Raw genomic sequence first — 19,526 nt, 5'->3', positions numbered from 1 at the left:
ATCAAGACCTGAGCTGAGATCAAGAGTTGGACATATAACTGACTGAGCCACCCAGGCACCTCAGTAAAAGAATTTTTAACTGTGTACACAGTACTTAGGAATGAGTATATGGCTAAGTTCTAGTTGATGGGATAGAAATAGTCTATGGCAGCTTCTGGGAATCATCCTTAAAAGACAGCCAGAGTGTACCTTTTGCCTCCTTCTTTGTCTCTGGGTCGATTCTTTTGCCTAGAAAACAAATGCTACTTGGCACTATGGGCCCAAGGAACACACCCTCAGGAAGGTGGAGCAAAGAGCTGAAAGGAATTTTTTTTAAAGATTTTATTTATTTATTTGACAGAGAGAGACACAGCGAGAGAGGTAACACAAGCAGCGGGAGTGGGAGAGGGAGAAGCACGCTTCCTGCTGAGCAGGGAGCCCGAAGCAGGGCTCAATCCCAGGACCCTGGGATCATGACCTGAGCCGAAGGCAGATGCTTAACGACTGAGCCACCCAGGTGCCCTGAGCCAAAAGGAATTTAAGTCCCTGAGGACTTCATGGAACTGAGCTGCCACAGTGGTGCTGGACTGCATATCTCTGGAAATTTCAGTGAAAGATACATAACCCTCTGTTTTATTTAAGCCACTGTTCAATTTTTCAGTTACTTACAAATGGACCCAATCCTGACTAATACAGAATGTCATTTCTTTTGGTTTTGAGTTTGGGTAGAGCCTTCACTGTCTAACTTCAGCTACGGGTTCAACTCCAGCATCCTCTCAGTACTCACACATAGGTTAAAACAGGTAATATTAAAAACATGCTAATTTCTGACAGCCTGCTAACCCATTATCTTGAGGGGCTGGCCTATGATCTATATTAAATATAAATCAAAATACAGGCAATTTACTTCTGTAGTTTGAACTATCAGATGACAAGCTTTTTACTATAATAATCAGAAAAAGGAAGGAAAATAAAGAGTACTCTAAGAAGAAGGGATATCATGAAAAAAGGTATAACAATGTGAATATACGTGGTCTAACAAAAAACAGCATCAGGAGTAACTCAACAGGAACCTCAGAGGAGATCATGTGGCTACATTAAGAAGCTGAACTTTATTCCATAGAAAACAAGAAGAAATTAACACGTTTTAAAGAAGGGACTATAACAACCAAATTTTCTGGAAAACTCATTCTGACAATCAAATAGCTGTTGAATACGAAGGAATATATACTGAAAGTAGGGAGAAGAGCTAGAAGGATACTACAAAAATATAGGAGGTCTCAGGCAAGGAAAATAAAAACAAAAATAAACTATTGGATCTACATCAAAATAAAAAGCTTTTGCACAGCAAAGGAAACCATCAACAAAACAAAAAGGCAACCTACTAAATGTTTCCCATTTGCAAATGATATATCCAATAAGGGGTTAGTATCCAAAATATATAAAGAACTTATACAACTCCACACTAAAAAAAAAAAAAAAACAAATGATATGATTAAAAAATGGGCAGAGGATCTCAATAGACACTTTTCCAAAGAAGACTACAGGTGGCCAACAGGCCCATGAAAAGATGCTCAGTATCACTAATCATCAGGGATGATCAAAACCACAATAAGACACCACCTCACATCAGTCAGAATGGCTACTATCAAAAACACAACAAATAAGTGTTGGGAGAGGATGTGGAGTAAATGGAACCCTCATGCACTGTTGGTGGGAAGGTCAATTGGTTCAGCCACTGTGGAAAACTGTATGGTGGTTCCTCCAAAAATTAAAAATAGAGAAACCATATAATCCAGTATTTTCTCTACTGAATATTTACTCAAAGAAAATGAAAACACTAATTTGAAAAGATATATGCACCCCTATGTTTATTGCAGCATTATTTACAATAGCCAAGATAAGTAAGCAACCTAAATGTCCAGCAACAGATGAATGGATACAGAAGATGTGGTGTATATATACACACACATATATAATACACACATATAATGGAATATTACTCAGTCATAAAAACGAATGAGATCTCGCCATTTGGGACAAAATGGATGGACCTAGAGGGCATTAAGCTAAGTGAAATAAGTCAGAGAGAGAAAAACAAACACCATGTGATTTCACTTATATATGGAATTCAAAAAACAAAACAAACAAAAAACGGACTTTTTTTTTTTTAAAGATTTTTATTTATGTATTTATTTGGGAGGGGGAGGAGGGGCAGGAGAAGAAGGAGAGAATCTAAAGCAGACTCCCCACTGAGGACAGAGCCCGATGTGGGGCTTGATCTCATGACCTGAGCAGAAATCAAGAGTTGGATGCCCAGCAGACTGAGCCACCCAAGTGCCCCCAAAACCAGACTTTTAAATACAAAGAAAAACTGATGGTTGACAGATGGGAGACAGGTGGGGAGATAGGCAAAATAGATAAAAAGGTTTAAGAGATATAGACTTCCAGTTATAAAAAAGTCATGGAAATAAAATAAAAAGAACAGCATAAGGAATATAGTCAATAATATGGTAATAATGTTGTATGTATGTCGTGTGTATATAATATTGTAATAACGTTATATGTACGTAATAACATTGCACGCTAACCACACTTATCATGGTGAGTATTGAGTGATGTACAGGATTGCTGTGCATTTGAAACTAATGTAACATTATATGTTAGTTACACTTCAATAAAAAATAAAGTGCAAGGGGGGTGGAGCAAGATGGCGGAGGAGTAGGAGACCTGGATTTCGTCTGGTCTCAGGAATTCAGCTGAATAGGGATCAAACCATTCTGAACACCTACGAACTGAACAGGAGATCGAAGAGAATAGCAACAACTCCCTGAACAGAAAAGTGACCACTTACTGGAAGGTAGGATGTGCGGAGAACTGAATCCGAGGCGATATTCAGGAGGATAGACGGCCGGGGAGGGGGCCTCCGTCGGCCACTTCTGGCAAGTGCTAGAGCCGCGGAGCACAAAATCGGACCTTTTAGAAGTCGGCTCCGCTGAGGGACGTCGCTCCAGTGGCTAATCTGGGGGTGGAACCCTCGCGGGACAGTGTGGTCTCAGGACCCTCGGGGTCACAGAAAGACCAGGGGTGCCTGAGTGCGGCAGAGCTCCCAGGTATCCGAGCGGGGAAGCCGGCTGCAGAGACGGAGCCGAGGCGCAGGCTCTCAGCTCGGGGTTGCCGTAAACCGTGATCCACGGCCCAGTCGGGCCACTACTCCTCCAGCAGGGACCCAACAAGCAGCAGAGCTCAGGAGACTCCCCTTCCTCCCCTGGGAGGAGCGGCGCGGGACTGCACCGCAGGGATCTGCTGGGTTTGAAGACTCCACATGGGGTCGGGTGCCAGAGATAGAAATGCTCGGTCACAGGCCAGGTGAGCACGGAGTGCGGCCGGAGACCTGGGAGACGGGAGTGACTGCTTTTCTCTGGGGGCGGACTGAGGAGCGGGGCCCCGAGTTCTCGGCTCCTCCGGGCAGAGATTGGGAGGCCACCGTTTTCACTCTGGTCCTCCAAAGCTGTACTGAGAGCTTGCAGGGAACAAAAGCTCCTGGGAGCAAACCCAAGCAGATTGCTTACCCCGGACCGACAAGGGCGGGGCAATTCCGCCTCCGGCAAAGACATTTGGGAACCACGGCAAAAAGCCCCTCCCCCAGAAGATCAGCACGAACAGCCAGCAAGCCAAGACCAAGTTTACTGATCAAGAACGGGAGAACTCCAGCGCTAGGGGAATGCTGCACATAGAATTCATGGCTTTTTTACCATGATTCATTAGTTTTCCAAAGTTAATTTTTTTAACTGTTTTTTTTTGAATTTTTCTTTTTCCCTTTTTCAACCAACATCTTATCAATCCCTTTTTTAAAAAAAATTTTTATTTTTCATTTTTAGAGTTATATTTTAACCCTTCAGAGTAGTTACCCTTATTTTTGGCATATATATATAAGTTGTTCTCTCTTTAAAATTTTGAGATACAGTTTCTTCTAACAGATCAAAATATACCCTAAATGACTAGTGTATGGCTTTGTTCTAGTCGCCTACCTGATCACATTCTCTCCCTTTTTTTTCCCTTTATTAAATCTTCTTTCTTTTTTCAAACAACTTCTTATCTTCTCAATTCCTTTTATAAAATCTTTTATAATTTTCATCTTTACAGTCATCTTCCATCCCTTCATTGTATCAACCCTTATTTTGTACATATAAGTCTTTCTTCCTTTAAAATTTTAGGAGGCACTTTCTTCTAACAGACCAAAATACGCCCAAAATCTAGTGTGTGGCACTGATCTATGCACTAGCCTGATCATATTTGATCATATTCTGGTTTTTTTTGTTTTGTTCTGTTTTGTTTATCTTTTTCTTCTTTTTTTTTCTTTCTTTTTTCTTTCTTTCCCTTTCTTTTCCCCCGGTTTCAGGTCTTTTCTGATTTGTATACTGTATATTTGCTGGGGACATTGTTAACCTGTTAGCATTTTGTTCTCTCATTCATCTATTCTCCTCTGGACAAAATGACAAGACGAAAAAATCACCTCAGCAAAAAGAACAAGAGGTAGTACCGTCTGCCAGGGACCTACTCAATACAGACAATAGTACGATGTTGGACCTAGAGTTCAGAATCATGACTTTAAAGATACTAGCTGGGCTTGAAAAAAGCATTGAAGTTATTAGAGAAACGCCTTCTGGAAAAATAAAGAACTAAAATCTAACCAAGTCGAAATCAAAAAGGCTATTAATGAGGTGCAATCAAAAATGGGGGCAATAACTGCTAGGATAAATAAGGCAGAAGAGAGAATCAGCGATATAGAAGACCAAATGATGGAAAATAAAGAGGCTGAGAAAAAGAGAGGGAAACAACTACAGGATCACGAGGGCAGAATTCGAGAGATAAGCAATACGATAAGATGAAACAACAGTAGAATAATTGGGATCCCAGAAGAAGAAGAAAGAGAGAGAGGGGCAGAAGGTATATTGGAGCAAATTATAGCAGAGAACTTCCCTAATGTGGGGAAGGAAACAGGCATCAAAATCCAGGAGGCACAGAGAACCCCTCTCAAAATCAATAAAAACAGGTCAACACCCCGACATCTAATAGTAAAACATATGAGTATCAGAGACAAAGAGAAAATCCTGAAAGCAGCTCGGGAGAAGAGATATGTAACCTACAATGGTAGAAACATTAGATTGGCAACAGACCTATCCACAGAGACCTGGCAGGCCAGAAAGCACGGGCATGAGATCTTCAGAGCACTAAACGAGAAAAATATGCAGCCAAGAATACTATATCCAGCCTGGCTGTCATTGAAAATAGAAGGAGGATAAAAAGCTTCCAGGACAAAGAAAAACTAAAGGAATTTGCAAACACGAAACCAGCCCTCCAAGAAATACTGAAAGGGGTCCTCTAAGCAAAGAGAGAGCCTAAAAGCAGCATGGGAGACCCGGGATCGAGTCCCGCATCGGGCTCCCTGCTCGGCGGGGAGTCTGCTTCTTCCCCTGAACCTCTTCCCTCTCATGCTCTCTATCTCTCATTCTCTCTCAAATAAAAAAAAAAAAAAAAAAAAAAATCTAAAAGCAGCATGGACCAGAAAGGAATACAGACAATATACAGTAACAGTCACTTTCCAGGCAATACAATGGCACTAAATTCATACCTTTCAATAGTTACCCTGAATGTAAATGGGCTAAATGCCCCAATCAAAAGACACAGGCTATCAGATTGGATTCAAAAACAAGACCCATCAATATGCTGTCTGCAAGAGACTCATTTTAGACCCAAAGACACCCCCACATTGAAAGTGAGGGGGTGGAAAACCATTTACCATGCTAATGGACACCAAAAGAAAGGTGGGGTGGCAATCCTTATATCAGACAACTTAGACTTTAAAACAAAGACGGTAATAAGAGATGAGGAAGGACACTATATCCTACTTAAAGGGTCTATCCAACAAGAAGATCTAACAATTGTAAATATCTATGCCCCTAACATGGGAGCAGGCAATTATATAAGGCAATTAATAACAAAAGCAAAGAAACACATTGACAACAATAAAATAATAGTGGGGGACTTTAACACCCCCCTGACTGAAATGGACAGATCATCTAAGCAAAAGATCAACAAGGAAATAAAGACTTTAAATGAAACACTGGACCAAATGGACTTCACAGACATATTCAGAACATTCCATCCCAAAGGAAAAGAATACACATTCTTCTTAGTGCCCATGGAACATTCTCCAGAATTGATCACATCCTAGGTCACAAATCAGGTCTCAACTGGTACCAAAAGACTGGGATTATTCCCTGCATATTTTCAGACCACAATGCTTTGAAACAAAACTCAATCACAAGAGGAAAGTCAGAAAGAACTCAAATACATGGAGGCTAAAGAGCATCCTACTAAAGAATGAATGGGTCAACCAGGAAATTAAAGAAGAATTAAAAAAATTCATGGAAACAAATGAAAATGAAAACACCACTGTTCAAAATCTTTGGGATGCAGCAAAGGCAGTCCTGAGAGGAAAGTATATAGCCATACAAGCCTTTCTCAAGAAACAAGAAAGGTCTCAAATACACAACCTAACCCTACACCTAAAGGAGCTAGAGAAAAAAACAGCAAATAAAGCCTAAACCCAGCAGGAGAAGAGAAATCATAAAAGATCAGAGCAGAAATCAAGGAAATAGAAACCAAAAGAACAGCAGAACAGATCAACAAAACTAGGAGCTGGTTCTTTGAAAGAATTAACAAGACTGATGAACCCCTGGCCAGACTTCTCAAAAAGAAATGAGAAATGACCCAAATCAACAAAATCATGAATGAAAGAGGAGAGATCACAACCAACACCAAAGAAATACAAACAATTATAAGAACATATTATGAGCAACTCTATGCCAGCAAATTAGATAACCTGGAAGAAATGGGTGCATTCCTAGAGATGTATCCACTACCAAAACTGAACCAGGAAGAAAGAGAAAACATGAACAGACCTATAACCACTAAGGAAATTGAGGCAGTCATCAAAAATCTCCCAACAAACAAAAGCCCAGGGCCAGATGGCTTCCCAGAGGAATTCTATCAGACATTTCAAGAAGAATTAATACCTATTCTCCTGAAACTGTTCCAAAAAATAGAATGGAAGGAAAACTTCCGGACTCATTTTATGAGGCCACCATTACCTTGATCCCAAAACCAGACAAAGACCCCATCAAAAAGGAGAATTACAGACCAATATCCTTGATGAACATGGATGCAAAAATTCTCACCAAAATACTAGCCAATAGGATCCAACAGTACATTAAAAGGATTATTCACCACGACCAAGTGGGATTTATCCCTGGGCTGCAAGGATGGTTCAACATCCGCAAATCAATCAACGTGATACAATACATTAACAAAAGAAAGAACAAGAGTCATATGATCCTCTCAATAGATGCAGAAAAAGCATTTGACAAAGTACAGCATCCTTTCTTGATCAAAACTCTTCAGGGTATAGGGATAGAGGGTACATACCTCAATATCATAAAAGCCATCTATCAAAAACCTACAGTGAATATCATTCTCAATGGGGAAAAGCTGAAAGCTTTTCCCCTAAGGTCAGGAACGCGGCAGGGATGTCCACCATCACCACTGCTATTCAACATAGTATTAGAAGTCCTAGCCACAGCAATCAGACAACAAAAAGAAATCAAAGGCATCCAAATCAGCAAAGAGGAAGTCAAACTCTCACTCTTTGCAGATGATATGATACTGTATGTGGAAAACCCAAAAGACTCCACCCCAAAACTGCTAGAACTCATACAGGAATTCAGTAAAGTAGCAGGATATAAAATCAATGCACAGAAATCAGTGGCATTCCTATACACCAACAACAAGACAGAAGAGAGACAAATCAAGGAGTCGATCCCATTTACAATTGCACCCAAAACCATAAGATACCTAGGAATAAATTTAACCAAAGAGGCAAGGGATCTGTACTCAGAAAACTATAAAATACTCATGAAAGAAATTGAAGAAGACACAAAGAAATGGAAAAACGTTCCATTCTAATGGATTGGAAGAACAAATATTGTGAAGATGTCAATGCTACCTAGAGCATCTACACTTTCAATGCAATCCCCATCAAAATACCATCCACTTTTTTCAAAGAAATGGAACAAATAATCCTAAAATTTGTATGGAACCAGGAGAGACCCCGAATAGCCAGAGGAATGTTGAAAAAGAAAAGCAAAGCTGGCGGCATCACAATTCTGGACTTCAAGCTCTATTACAAAGCTGTCATCATCAAGACAGTATGGTACTGGCACAAAAACAGACACATAGATCAATGGAACAGAATCGAGAGCCCAGAAATGGACTCTCAACTCTATGGTCAACTCATCTTTGACAAAGCAGGAACGAATGTCCAGTGGAAAAAAGACAGTCTCTTCAACAAATGGTTTTGGGAAAATTAGACAGCCACATGCAGAAGAATGAAACTGGACCATTTCCTTACACCACACACAAAAATAGACTCCAAGTGGTTGAAAGACCTAAACGTGAGACAGGAGTCCATCAAAATCCTAAAGGAGAACACAGGCATCAACCTCTTCGACCTCAGCCGCAGCAACTTCTTCCTAGAAACATCGCCAAAGGCAAGGGAACCCAGGGCAAAAATGAACTATTGGGATTTCATCAAGATAAAAAGCTTTTGCACAGCAAAAGAAACAGTCCACAAAACCAAAAGACAACCGACAGAATGGGAGAAAATATTTGCAAATGACATATCAGATAAAGGGCTAGTATCCAAAATCTATAAAGAACTTCTCAAACTCAACAGCCAAAGAACAAATAATCCAATCAAGAAATGGGCAGAAGACATGAACAGACATTTTTCCAAAGAAGACATCCAAATGGCCAACAGACACATGAAAAAGTGCTCCACATCTCTCAGTACCAGGGAAATCCAAATCAAAACCTCGATGAGATACCACCTCACACCATTCAGAATGTCTAAAATTAACAAGTCAGGAAACGACAGATGTTGGCGGGGATGCGGAGAAAGGGGAACCCTCCTACACTGTTGGTGGGAATGCAAGCTGGGGCAACCACTCTGGAAAACAGTATGGAGGTTCCTCAAACAGTTGAAAATAGAGCTACCCTACGATCCAGCAATTGCACTACTGGGCATTTACCACAAAGATACAAATGTAGGGATCTGAAGGGGTACGTGCACCCCAATGTTTATAGCAGCAATGTCCACAACAGACAAACTGTGGAAAGAGCCAAGATGTCCATCGACAAATGAATGGATAAAGAAGAAGTGGTATATATACACAATGGAATATTATGGAGCCATAAAAAAGAATGAGATCTTGCCATTTGCAACGACGTGGATGGAACTGGAGGGTGTTCTGCTGAGTGAAGTAAGTCAATCAGAGAAAGACAGGTATCATATGACCTCACTGATATGAGGAATTCTTAACCTCAGGAAACAAGCTGAGGGTTGCCGGATTGGTGGGGTGTGGGAGGGATGGGGTGTCTGGGTGAAAGACATTGGGGAGGGTATGTGCTATGGTGAGTGCTGTGAATTGTGCAAGACTGTTGAATCACAGATCTGTACTTCTGAAGCAAATAATGCAATATATGTTAAGAAAAAAAAAAGAAGAGAGCAGGAGGGGAAGAATGAAGGGGAGTAAGTCGGAGGGGGAGACGAACCATGAGAGACGATGGACTCTGAAAAACAAACTGAGGGTTCTAGAGGGCAGGAGGGTGGGGGGATGGGTTAGCCTGGTGATGGGTATTAAAGAGGGCACGTACTGCATGGAGCACTGGGTGTTATGCACAAACAATGAATCATGGAACACTACATGAAAAACTAATGATGAAATGTATGGTGATTAACATAACAATAAAAATTTAAAAAAATAAAGTGCATTGCTCTAAAATGTTTTAAAAAAAAAAAAAACACCCAAAACAAAACAGGAGAGAGATGACGAGGGCCTGAGGTGATAGAGTAAAACAGCGGCAGATTCAAGGTCAATTTAGAAAGCAAGCTTTTCAGGAATTATGGGGGCTGAGGAGAAGGTAAAGACTGACCCTGAGGTTTCTAGTACAAGTGACCAGGTGACTGATGATACCATTAAGTAAACAGAAAATATGAAGAGATTGAGTTTTGCAGAAGAAATTATGAATCCCACTGTATACACACTCAGCCTGAGGCATTTGTGGACTATCCAAGGAAACAGTCTGCAGTTGGGTGAGAACTGTGAGCTGGAGGGGTAGATTGTGACATCATCACCATATAGGAAATATTATTAGTAAGAACAGCAGAACAAGAGAACTCTCTGGGACACCAATGTTTAAAGGACAGGCAGAGGAAGCAGGGTCATGAAGGAAAAGAATAGAGTGGACAGTCAACATTTTGAGAAGTTTTGATTAGAAGGGCAGCTGACAAGCAGGGGAGGATGAAATGGGCTGATAAATGAGGCAGGAACAGGAAGGAGTAGTGAACCGGGGGCAACTGTCCAGATTTTTCCTCTTAAAATAGAAGAGGGCTGAACATGGTTATAGATTACAGAGAAGCAGCACGTGGATCTGAAGAGGCTGAAGATGACTACTGGTTATGGTCCTAGAAGCAACCAGCGGGTATGAGCATTAAAAACTTCTCAGAAGGCTGCTTGATACCAGCCAGATAATGCTCTGAATTGTTTACCATTGGAAGTGACACATTTACTTCACTGTGGTTACACTGGTTTACTTTTGCTTATACAGTTTAATGATACTGAGCATTAGGTATTTTTCTCATGTGACTGTCCTAACTCCACCATTACATTATAAAGGGGAGCGGAGGTGTGTCATTTTATTTCTCCCCTATGAATTCACAGCATCTGGCACAGTGCACTACACATAACTCAATAAATGTTGCTAAGAAGTGATACTAGCCTTCAGTGTGCTGAGTAGAAAGAGCAGAGAATTCAGGATGGGGAGTAGGTGTAAGCCCCACTCAGTTCTACAGTTTTGTGTCATCGGGCAAGACATTATTTCTCTAGGACTCCCAATGTCTTCGTAAAGTAAGGTATGACTATCTATACTACTTGGATTTCAGGGTTGCCATAGAGCTCTAAAATATACAAATGCATTATTGGGATTATAGGGCTGTTGTAAAATTCTAAAATATGCAGATGTTACTAATTATATATTACAGGAGGTTGTAGCACGGTAGAAAGCACATGAACATAGAAGACTTAGGCTGTTATTTACCAGCTGGGTAGAACACAAGCTAGTTACGTAACCTCTCTAATGGGCTAATTTTTTCTCTCGGGTTTGTAATTAGAATTTGAAAAAACTCATGAATATAAAAGTGGACTTTAGGGTTGCCTGAGTGGTGCAGTCAGTTGAGCATCAGACTCTTGGTTTCAGCTCAGATCATGATCTCAGGGTCGTGAGACGGAGCCCCACATCGGGCTCCACACTGGGCATGGAGTCTGCTTGGGATTCTATCTCTTTCCCTCTCCTTCTGCTCCTCCTCTCTCTCTCTCATAAATAAATCGTTAAAAAAGAAAAAGTGGTCTCTAAACTTGGTTCATTCCCTAGATTGCTACCAGGACCATATCCACTGTACTTTGTTAAATCAATTCACAAATGCTTAGAACATAGACTAAGATACTAATAAGTACATGTCCATCTACTGAACAGAAGTTTCATTTACCAAGGCTTAGACTATCAAGTACATTTCATAATAAGGATATCACAAGTCATCTTGAAAATTCATGGCTGCCCTCAGTCAGGATCCTTATTTGTAAGCTTAAAGACAGAACCAGTTTTAGCACAAGACAGTGTGTTCTTTCTGTCCACACAGAGTGATAAATATCAGCTACTGTCATCTATTCCAGCAATGATTGTGTCAAAACTGAACTGTGTGTGTTTATCTTAGACTCCAGGAATCTTCAGGCGGAAGGTTCTTTTACAATGTAAACTTATCGCTAACAGCAGACGACACAGAGCAGTGGCAGACAGTACAGTTCTCATCAAGGACCTATCTCCAGCAGAATGCCAACAGAATTTGTAGATATGTTTAACAAACGTCAAAGAAGTTACACTGCTACCTTCTATACAATTAGCAGTTCCAAAGAATAAAAAGTGTGTGGGGAGGGTGCTACACTGTCAAAATAATACTCACCGAGTTTAAATGGCATCTTTAAACTGGAGGCTTTAGAACCACCTCCACCAATTCAAGGGCAATAATCTTATACACAATTTAAATATAGGCAAACCGAGGGATGGCAACATTAGAGACACACTCAAATAAGTGTGTCTCTTAAAATAAGTGTTAGTAAGCCAGCAATCATGGGAACTTAACAAGTTGTTTCTCATGGCCTCATGCCTTAACAACTCTGCCGAATACTCTGGGTTTTGTTTTTGTTTTTGTTTTGTATCTTCTTTTTTCCCCCTAAAGACTTAAAAGCAATGCCAGGAGCCTTCCCTGGTCATTTTCCAGGATAGTTTACTGGAATAACTTTGCAGGAATGTAGACAGTGTACGCATTAATACACAAGTTTTGAATTAGAACATTAAGACTGCAAAATGGATCAGTAACATAAATCTGTGTAAAATCTGTTGGGGCAGTTTTAGGAGGAACAGTAGGTGGGAAAGGAAAACTGAAAACCAAACAGACTGAAAAATGAGGAAATACAGGATGGAAAAAGATCTTTAACTGGAGCCTTTTAAAAGGTTTTTTGGGGGGTGGGGAGGTAATCTATGATTTCTGGAAAGAACTGGTGTCAAATTACATCTGACTACCTCTACAGCTGGCAGAGTTTTAATGCATTTCTAAAGTATTCTGAATTGGTTCTGAAAGCCAGCAGCCAGGAATCTTGGATGATGTTGCTAGGTTCCATTACCAAGTCCTGGAGTGTGCCTGTGAAAATCTCAACTGCTTTGTGCCTCAGATCCTAACTATAATGCGCTCTTATAAAGTGCTTGGAGAAAGTCAGGATGAAATGAAAATTGGAGGATAAGCTGCTTGGTACATTTCTGCCAAATAGATTAGTATCAGAATAGAACATCCAGTCACCTAAAACTCCACATACCTGTCAAACTATTTGTACTTTATGTTCCCAATCAAAGGGTAAGGTCAAAGTCAGTATGAAACTGAACACAACTGAAAACAGAACATTTCTGATCACTAACACTGGAAGGTATACAAGATAGATCTTTATGCTGGTATGCAAGATCAGTATTGACTTCACAGATAAACTTTATGGTAGAGTACCATACTCCATAAAGTGTGAATACTACTGGCCTCACTCACAACTTAAAAAAAACCCCAAAATACCACCCTATAGACTCTCAAGATATACATTTAAATCTTACAAAGAAATAGATTCATCTGCTTATATATCCATAGGATAAAATAGAAATTAGTAATATTAGTACCTATGGTTGATGCCAGAGAGAGGAAAGGAAGAATAAGGGTGGGAAGGAGCTTTGCTTTAGGAAATAAGTTCACCCACTTGAACCACCTGCACTCACTGCATACACACATCATCTTTTGCTTTCATATATTATCTCTTTGAAATATAAACATTTTTAAGCGATATATCTGGAAATGACCTAATAGTTTGTCCCATGGCTTTGTAATTACTCATTATTGTCAATTGTCTGTGGAAAAAATTCCAAACTGGACCATGTGAAATATATAATATTAATTTAAAAAAGGAATCGGGGAGTGAGGAAGCCAAGAGAAATAAAAGAGGGGCCGAAAGGAAATAAATAGTTTTATAAAACAGCATGGGAAAGAAAAAGAAAGAATGAAATATCAGAATAAACTAAATTGAAATGAGAGGAGGGGGTAAGACAACAGAGACAGAGCACAGTATTCTCTCGGGTTTTCCATGGCCTTAACAAAGGCAAAGCAAAAGTCCACTAGGATGCGTACAGAAGGGCTGAAAGAATACCCTTCAAGCCTGCTGGGTCCCTTCCTTTGCAAGCCAGGTCAAATGTGTTAATAAAAGTTAACTAAACATTTCATACAAATTACCCAAACTGTACCAGAACCCTTGTGACTTTGGAACCACACGGGCTCCAGGAGGCTAGGGATGCTCTGGGAGCCCCAGGCCTCCCGGTCACCTCTCACTGTGGAGACTAACAGCAAGAGTGGTGCCTCCTGCCGCAGGAAGCTGAACGTGCAGGATTCACATCCCTGCAGTAGTCAAGAGTTGGGAACGATACACAGTTCTAAAAAATAAATTGTAATCCTTCAAAGTATGCATTAATTTAGGATGAGCCTAAGTATCAAAGGAAGAGTTTTCATAGCATTAAAAATAATGGAGAAGAGGGAAACACTCCAGGGTGGTTTAAAATTATTTTCAGTCATCTGACATGGACCCATTTATATACAACCAACCCATCTTATCTATTCATCAGAGAAGGGCAGAGAAACTACACTCTAAAAGCTACCTGCCAATATTTTGCTAACAAATATTTGAAAACAGAACTTGAATTAAACATTTTGGCAAAGGCTCTACAATGTCACCACCGGGTCCTTTGGCCAAATGACACTTCATTCCAGTCTGCTTTTGCCACTTAGCTGCCTATTTCTTTTACAAGACAATCTGAGACCAGGAATGTCTTTATCACTTGTTTCATAAAAATGGAGACAACAAATATGTTTAGTTTTCTCTACTATTTCTTTTTTCACACTTTATCAAGTGGTTCCCATTAGGCCTATTTGCCCATTCATTTATTCATAAAATGTGTGCCCTCACAAAGCTTACCATCTCATTTAGTTTCATTCAACAAAGATGAACCTAAAACAAACAAATAAAAACAAAGATGAACCAGACATTCAATCTGTGCCAAATGTTGCACTAAACACGAAAGAAAGTGAGAATGAGTACAATCCATACTCTGCCCTCAGGGCATCCACAGTCTAGAAGGAAATACATGGAGATAACACAATACCTGAAATAAGCCACACAGAAATAGTGAATTCAAACAGAAGTGATTCACTTTTGGAAGTATGACTGAGGAGGCGGAAGGTAAATCCTGAGCCATTCTGAAAGATGATGAAGACTAGGTTAACAGGGTGGAGGAGCGCATTCCAGGCACAGGAAATAATAGAACGTGAACAGGCACAAGAAAAAGGGGACATGGTACAATGTGATATGCTAAAATATACATGTGGGGAGAGCAGGTGAGGCAGGAGGTGGACAATGGTCAGCTCACGACTGACCTTGCTCAGGTCTGACTTCCTCTTATAGAGATAAAAGACAACTTTTGATAGATTGCTATGAATGCAGTACAAGGATGGAGGGCACCGATCTTTACCAAGTATATCAAGAGATCAAAAATGATGAGAACTTTTTAATCCCTAAAGGACTGGGCAGTTAGGAGTTTGTTCCTCTTAAGGGAAGCACTTTCAGTACAGACAGGGGGTAGAAATCATAGCATGAGGAATTCAGGAGATAAGTGAAGACTGATTATAGACCAGCCATTGAGAAGCTCAGATGGAAGAAGAGAGACAACTGATGAAGAAACACCAAGGGTTTAGAAAGAGAGTTTTATATTTTATTCTTTTTTAAAAAGGACAAAAGAGAAATTTATAGGCTGAATTTGGGGGTGTGAGTAGGGGGAAGAGGTTGACAAAAGAAGTCTAAAGAGGAAAATCTCCTGAATAGCTTCAAAGAAATCTCTTAGATTAGTAGCTTTCTCAATTTTTGCAAGTTTGTTTGTTTGTTTTTTAAAGCCCATTTAACTTTTGCTTTGTGGACTCCTAATATCATCACCAGAGAGCTTCCTTTTTAGAAAAATCCCCACTATACCCAAACCCTGCCAGATTCTTAAGACATTTTAGGTAGCTGGGACTCCAGTCTGTTTCATTTTCCAAATCTTTCTGATCTTCAGCATAAGTACACCCCAATAAAACATAATTACTCTGGGAAAGTATATAGGTATGTTATATATTTTTCCCTTCAGGAAAGATTAAATAAATGAATGAATAAAGGTCTATTAATAAGCTTCTTTCTAGGAGCAGCAAGATGGCGGAGGAGTAGGAGACCTGGATTCCGTCTGGTCCCAGGAATTCAGCTAGATACGGATCAAACCTTTCTGAACACCTACAAACTCAACAGGAGATTGAAGAAAAGAATAGCAGCACTCTGAATAGAAAAGCGACCACTTTCTGGAAGGTAGGACATGCGGAGAAGTGAATCCGAGGCGATATTCAGGAAGATAGACGGTGGGGGAGGGGGCCTCCATCGGCCGCTTCTGACAAGTGATAGAGCCGCGGAGCACAAAATCGGAACTTTTAGAAGTCTGCTCCACTGAGGAACGTCACTCCAGTGGCTAAGTGGGGGGTGGAACCTCGCGGGACAGTGTGGTCTCGGGACCCTCGGGGTGACAGTAACACTGGGGGTGCCTGAGGGCATTAGAGCTCCCAGGTATCAGAGCGGGGAAGCCGGCTGCAGAGACGGAGCCGAGGTGCAGGCTCTCAGCTCGGGGTTGCCATAAACCGTGATTGGCGACACAGGCCACTGCTCCTCCAGCAGGGACCCAACAAACGGCAGATCCAGGGAGACTTCCCTTCCTCCTCTAGGAGGAGGGGCACGGGAGCGCACCGCAGGGATTTGCTGGGTTTGGAGACTCCACACGGGGTCGGGTGCCAGAGATAGAAACGCTCGGTCACAGGCCGCGTGAGGACGGAGTGCGGCCGGAGACCAGGGAGACGGGAGTGATTGACTGCTTTTCACTGGGGCTGCACTGGAGCGGGGCCCCGAGTTCTTGGCTCCTCCTGGTCGGAGATTGGGGGCCGCCACTTTCACTCTCATCCTCCAAAGCTGTACAGAAAGCTTGCAGGGAACAAAAGCTCCCGAGAGCAAACCCGAGCAGATTACTTAGCCCGACCTGGCAAGGGCGGGGCAATTCCACCTCCAGCAAAGACATTTGGGAACCATGGCAACAGGCCCCGTCCCCAAAAGATCAGCAAGAACAGCCAGCCAAGACCCAGTATACCGATCAATGAGAACGGCAGAACTCCAGCGCTACGGGAATACTGCAGATAGAATTCTTGTTTTTTTTCCCATGATTCTTTAGTCTTTCGAAGTTAATTTTTTTTAACTTCCTTTTTCTTTTTTTTTGGTTCAATTTTTTTTCCTTTTTTCAACCAACATCTTACCAATCCCTTTTTTAAAGAATCTTTTTTATTTTTCACTTTTAGAGTCATATTCTATCCCTTCAAAGTAGTTAACCTTATTTTTGGTATATATATACATATATATATATATATGTATATATATATGTATATATATAAGTTGTTCTCTCTTTAAAATTTTGGGATACAGTTTCTTCTAACAGACCAAAATATACCCTAGATCTCTAGTGTATGGCTTTGTTCTATGCTCCTGTCTGATCACATTCTCTCCCTTTTTTTTTTAATTGTCTACTTTCTTTTTTCAAGTAACTTCTTATCAGTTCCTTTTATAAAATTTATAATTTTCATCTTTACAGTCATAGTCCATCCCTTCATCGTTATCAACCCTTGTTTTTGTACATATATAAATTTTTCTTTCTTTAAAATTTTGGGAGGCACTTTCTTCTAACAGACCAAAAAAGCCCAAAATCTAGTGTGTGACACTGATCTATGCACCAGCCTGATCATATCTGATCATATTCTGGTTTGTTTTTGTTTGTTTGTTTTTATCTGTTTCTTTTTCTTTTTCTTTTTTTTCTTTTTTCTTTCTTTCCCTTTCTATTCCCCTGGTTTCAGGTCTCTTCTGATTTGTTTAGTGTATATTTTTCTGGGGATGTTGTTACCCTGTTAGCATTTTGTTCTCTCGTTCACCTATTCTCCTCTGGACAAAATGACAAGACAGAGAAAATCACCTCAAAAAAAAGAACAAGAGGCAGTACTAACTGCCAGAGACCTAATCAATACGGACATTAGTAAGATGTCGGAACTAGAGTTCAAAATGACGATTTTAAAGATACTAGCTGGGCTTTAAAAAAGCATGGAAGATACTAGAGAAACCCTTCCTGGAAAAATAAAAGTACTAAAATCTAACCAGTCGAAATCAAAAAGGCTATTAATGAGGTGCAATCAAAAATGGAGGCTCTAACTGCTAGGATAAATGAGGCAGAAGAGAGAATTAGTGATATAGAAGACCAAATGATGGAAAATAAAGAAGCTGAGAAAAAGAGAGATAAACAACTACTGGACCACGAGGGCAGAATTCGAGAGATAAGTAATACCATAAGACGAAACAATATAGAATAATTGGGATCCCAGAAGAAGAAGAAAGAGCGAGAGGGGCAGAGGGTATATTGGAGCAAATTAGAGCAGAGAACTTCCCTAATGTGGGGAAGGAAACAGGCATCAAAATCCAGGAGGCACAGAGACCCCCCCCCCTCAAAATCAATAAAAATAGGTCAACACCCCGACATCTAATAGTAAAACTTACGAGTCTCAGAGACAAAGAGAAAATCCTGAAAGCAGCTCGGGAGAAGAGATCTGTAACCTACAAGGGCAGAAACATTAGACTGGCAACAGACCTATCCACAGAGACCTGGCAGGCCAGAAAGGACTGGCATGAGATCTTCAGAGCACTAAACGAGAAAAATATGCAGTCACGAACACTATATCCAGCAAGGCTGTAATTGAAAATAGAAAGAGAGATAAAAAGCTTCCAGGACAAACAAAAACTAAAGGAATTTGCAAACACAAAACCAGCCCTACAAGAGATATTGAAAGGGGTCCTCTAAGCAAAGAGAGAGCCTAAAAGCAACATAGACCAGAAAGGAACACAGACAATATACAGTAAGAGTCACCTTACAGGCAATACAATGGCACTAAATTCATATCTTTCAATAGTTACCCCGAATGTAAACAGGCTAAATGTCCCAATCAAAAGACACAGGCTATCAGATTGGATAAAAAAAACAAGACCCATCGATATGCTGTCTGCAAGAGACTCATTTTAGACCCAAAGACACCCCCAGATTGAAAGTGAGGGGGTGGAAAACCATTTACCATGCTAATGGACACCAAAAGAAAGCTGGGGTGGCAATCCTTATATCAGACAAATTAGATTATAAACCAAAGACTACAATAAGAGATGAGGAAGGACACTATATCCTACTTAAAGGGTCTATCCAACAAGAAGATCTAACAATTGTAAATATCTATGCCCCTAACATGGGAGCAGCCAATTATATAAGCCAATTAATAACAAAAGCAAAGAAACACATCGACAACAATACAATAATGGTGGGGGACTTTAACACCCCCCTGACTGAAATGGACAGATCATCTAAGCAAAAGATCAACAAGGAAATAAAGACTTTAAATGACACACTGGACCAAATGGACTTCACAGACATATTCAGAACATTCCATCCCAAAGCAATGGAATACACATTCTTCTCTAGTGCCCATGGAACATTCTCCAGAACAGATCACATCCTAGGTCACAAATCAGGTCTCAACTGGTACCAAAGACTGGGATCATTCCATGCATATTTTCAGACCACAATGCTTTGAAACTAGAACTCAATCACAAGAGGAAAGTCAGAAAGAACTCAAATACATGGAG

General features: G+C 40.5%; 1 protein-coding gene across 2 annotated transcripts in view; it reads right to left on the bottom strand.

Annotated features, from left to right (window-relative positions):
• The window catches only part of LOC113914199 (tubulin-specific chaperone cofactor E-like protein), a 177,291-nt gene that overhangs the window by 139,608 nt on the left and 18,157 nt on the right, over nucleotides 1-19,526 (bottom strand). The gene's annotated exons all lie outside the window — the stretch shown is intronic.

Source organism: Zalophus californianus, chromosome 11 (assembly GCF_009762305.2).
Source record: "Zalophus californianus isolate mZalCal1 chromosome 11, mZalCal1.pri.v2, whole genome shotgun sequence".
Lineage (NCBI taxonomy): Eukaryota > Metazoa > Chordata > Mammalia > Carnivora > Otariidae > Zalophus > Zalophus californianus.
Note: the sequence above shows the minus strand (reverse complement) of the source record. Positions and strands in the feature narration are given on the sequence as shown.